The following is a 4,745-nucleotide window of genomic DNA, read 5'->3' as shown; positions in this document are numbered from 1 at the left end:
ATTTTTGAAAGTTTTCAGAATAAAATTAATTTTTAAGCCTGATTTGCTACTGAAAAGAAATTGCTAAAGAAATTTCTCGCCTACTTGTAGAAATTTTCTACAGCGACTTCCATTTGAACTGACATTTCTTTTCAATTGCGTACTGCGATCAGAAAAAAGCGCATTCTTGATGGATTTCTTGCGGAAATTTTCCATGCATCAAGATAGGCCGGGAAATTACTTGTCAGCAGCGAATCAGGCTTTAGCGTGTAGTAATAGTAAATCGTCAATCAGCTAGCAAGAAATCACATTGATTGATTTGAATACTGAGAAATAGGAATTGAAAATGTGGTGAATAATATTCAAATCGAATTTTCTCAGAGTCAACGATCTGAGGAGGATTGTCCCTTTTGAATTGTTATGCGAGAAATATTTCTATTTTCATTCTGTAGTTGTTTTTTACATTTGAAAATTGATAATCTTGCGTTTAGAACTGGTTTGAAGCAAAAACCAGCTCAAGTGACATATTTTTCGGACTTATTTTTATTTACACTGAGGAAAATGGCCCATCGAAATACATTAGACCCCTTATGAAAATTCGTCACTAAAATCAGGTTGAAATTCATAAATAAAGCGTTCGTATTGCAATAATCATTCCATCTTTCATAAGGCAAAATGTATGAATTTCGATGGTCCAGTTCGCTGCGTGATAGAATTGACAGTTCAGTTATACACACCAAATTTTGAGTTTGCCTTCCAGCAAAATGAATTGCTGAAAGGACTTCAGCAATTCAAGTTTTACTGATAATTCAGTAAAGCAAATTTTATTTGCTGTATATTCAGTAAACTGATAGTTTACTGAAACAATCAGCAAGACATCTGTCAAAAAGGTGGTTTGTTTTTTTTTTCTCTCTGAAAAGAAGGTTCTTTCATCCACAACGGATGTTCGTGAGTATAAAAAATCATCGAAATAAAGATAAATAATATAGGTAAAAACATTTGTTTCTGTTTTTCAGGCATTGTTTTAGATATAAAGCGTCTTTCGACACACCGAAGGACAAGTCGGCTTATTTTTTAACTGCCGGGCGTTGCGCTAAATATTCACTCCTCGTTGTACGGCACATCATTTCCACAAAATGAGATGGGCGATTCGAAGCAGTTTGAAGTAGATTAATATGGATGAATTATAACGGCATGCTAGAGTTATAGAAGAACATTTTCCGCAATAAATTTCCAATTGGAAATGAAAACGTAAAGTATTTTATTAATGAAACCAAATTGACTGATTACTGGTAGTCCAGCAAACAGTGTTTATATTCAAATTACTGATTAACCAGCAAACGGGCTGAGCCATCGGGTCTGTGTATTGCTGAATGTTCAGTAAAAGAGCTGTCATTTTCTGACGATTCGGTTTGCTGAACGATCAGCAAATTTTATATTGCTGGATGGATTGCTGGAATTACAGCACAAAAAAAATCAGCAAAATTTTGCTGGTTACCAGCAATAAAAATTTGGTGTGTACAGTTCTGTTCTGAATAATAGCAGCGCATGTCGATTTTCATACAAAATGCTCAACTTTTACATGCTGTAGTTTCGTTCCCTTTCAAGCAATCGAGTTGAAACTTTCTCCACAGAACTACAAATATGCCCAATTTTGTAAACACAAAATTTCAAAATTTTCTAAGCCCCTGCCGGAAAGTGAGATACTAGGTGAAATTGTTCGAAAAAAATAGCAGTTTTAAAAATTTGAATTTCGGCTTGACATTATAGTTTTAAATTGTACATATATCACTTGCCATTGGAACAATCTCCTCCTACTTATCAAACCTACACCTAAACCGAAAATGTTTAAAATATTTGTAGAAGAAAAATTTTAAAATGAAAAATTGCTATTTTTTCGAAAAATTTCACCTAGTGTCTCACTTTTCGGCAGGGACTCAGAAAAAAACTGAAATTTTGTAGTTACAAAATTGATTATATTTGTAGTTCTGTGGAGAAAATTTCAGCTCGATTGCTTGAAAGGGAACAAAACTACAGCATGTCAAAGTTGAGCATTTTGTATGAAAATCGACATGCGCTGCTATTATTCAGAACAGCACTGTAACTGTTGAGTATACTCAACATGAATCAAACTTCATAACTAAGGCTGTGAACCGTTTCACCAATTCGTTTAACTTTTAGTTAAAATTTGACATTTCGATAGTTATTTTCCCCTCAAATGGTTAAATTGAACTTCGCGGTCGGCCCATTTGAGATTTGACAGTCGAATAGTCATTTCAGAACGAAGCTGACAGATGGTTAGTTATTCTCAAATTCAAGGGAGCAGAAAATAACTTCCGAACTGTCAAGTTTAACCATGCTCCAGAGCTGGGTTATTTTTAACCGGAGGAGAAATAACTATCGAGCTGTCAAATTTTAACTAAAAGTTAAACGAATCGGTGAAACGGTTCACAGCCTATTATATTGCTGTGTGCATTTGAAAAGCAAATATCAAATGCGGGAACACCAAATGCGGAAAGATTTTTCACAAGAAATGCGGTGTCAAAGATAGATTTTTCTTGCTAGGACGGCGGTGATTTTTATAATCGTTGCTAGGTGTCCTTTGATTGTTTTGTGTTACCGCATTTGGAGGACGATTAGTCAAGGTTTGCATCTCAAATGCAAATAGCAATACCACAGAGAAACAGACGTAACACTTAGAACAAATCTCGATCAAAATCTTAGTCGCGAAATCATGTACGCTCAATGCTAAAAACACTGTAGTTGGACGATGGACCAACAGGTGGTGGTAGTGTGTAAACGTCAAACACGAACAAAAACGACGCGAGCGCTGCGGGTGGTCGATTGACCACCTACTCAATATTTGAATCGATCGTTAAAAAGTTGGTCGATGGACAGCGATGAGAGTGTGACGTCTGTTTGTCTGTGGCAATACATTATGCACGTATGCTGGAATCCGCTACCTGTGGATTAAGGTACATTGGGCAGTAGCAACTTGCTACTAGCAAGTGCTTTCCGTAGTGTTCGTGAGATCATCTTTCATTGTGTAATACACGCTCGTTCAGATCTACTCAAAAGTGAGTAGATTTCGACTCACTTCGGAACAAAGTGGAACTGCTCAAAAGTGAGTAAAGCCCTTGTTACTCACTTTAGAGTAACACTGTCAAATGTCAAAATTAGAGTAACACTTACTCACTTCGTTTAATCTGAAATTTGCAAAAGTGAGTAGATGTCACTCACTTTTTAAACAATATTCCGGGAAAAAAATTCATAAATGTTGGCTTTTCCATTTTTGGAAATAAAATGCGTATCATTTGTATATTTAATGTAATTCAAATTTACAATGCATAATGTTTATATAAAAGTTGACCTTGTTGATTGCCAGAAGTTCTAGACCTACGGGAAATTTTGGAGTGACTTATTTTTCCGGGTCTTCAGCGTATCCGAGATCCAATCTGTTGTTGCTAAAACTAGTGGGCTTCATGGCTGTGCGGTTAGTGTTACCAAGCCTTTAGCTGCATCGTTCCAAGGAGTGTGGGTTCGATTCCCGCTTCAGTCCGAACTTTTCGTCAGGAACGTTTTTCGACTGTGCCGCTGGGCGTTATATGCTAATCCGTTGTCTAGTGTGGTGCTTCCTTCAAAGGGCAAATCGTCCACGATCAAAAAAAACGATCAACTGAATGGAACATACACTTCGTAGTTGCTACTCCGTGATCAATCAGGATAGTGCTATTGCACAGAGAACCACTCAGATGAAGCTTGGGTTTTAGCTTTTTTTCCATCTTCAATGTACAATCACACTACCCTTGATATTTTTCGATTGATAATGGCGCCGGCCACGTCCTTATGTCCACCGGGGAGAGGAAGGAAGTTAATTAGTTAGCTGTTGTTACTAGAAAACCGGAGAATCTCCTGCATTTCCCACAGCTACCATGGAGGTAGGAGTGTTTTGTTAGTGATGGATGAGGTATTCGACCGTATGGATACCACTGTGGTAAGCGGTTAAGTCGATATATTCAATTCTAGCGATAGATAGAACTGATGATCTTTGCGGCATAATGACGAAGAGAGATAGAGAAAGACAGCTTTTTTAGAAAGAGTGTTACAAATATGTGAAAGGGACGGGCCTGGGATTGAACCCACGACCTTCTGCTTGCAAAGCAGAAGCGATAGCCATTAGACCACCAACCCCGTCTTAAAAACTTGCAGCAGACCAGAATCGAACCGAGGATCTGGAGATTGCCAAGCGCGAACGCTAGCCGCTCGGCTATCGACGCGGTTATTCCTTCAAAGGGCAAATCGTAAACTGGAAGCATTAACGTGTTGGTGTATTTTTTAAATTAGGTACTCAATGAAGCTGTAAAAAAAGATGATGAGATCAAATCAAAATGGTACGATAACATAACTTACATACAAAAATCGTATATGTTCTAAACAGTTACATCGAATTTCTGTTTTAAACAAGGTTTGAGGACTTATTTTCTCACTTTTAATGTTTATTCTAATAAATACACATCTTGGCTTGGTAGCCGAAATTTTTACAAGTATTTGACAGTTGAAAGTGAGTCAGAAATATGCGTGGCTACTCAAAAGTGAGTAAAGTTCATTTCTCTCAAGAGTGAGTTAAAATTGACTCACTTTAGTAGAATAATGTCACTCACTTTCGACAACTAGCTTGAATGTTCAAAAGTGAGTTAAAGTTACTCTCTTCTGAGTAGGTTTGAACTAGCGTGTATGTCATTCATAAAACAGACAGTCCTCGAAAG

The sequence above is a fragment of the Aedes aegypti genome, chromosome 1 (assembly GCF_002204515.2).
Source record: "Aedes aegypti strain LVP_AGWG chromosome 1, AaegL5.0 Primary Assembly, whole genome shotgun sequence".
NCBI lineage: Eukaryota > Metazoa > Arthropoda > Insecta > Diptera > Culicidae > Aedes > Aedes aegypti.
This window is presented reverse-complemented; position numbering follows the sequence as displayed.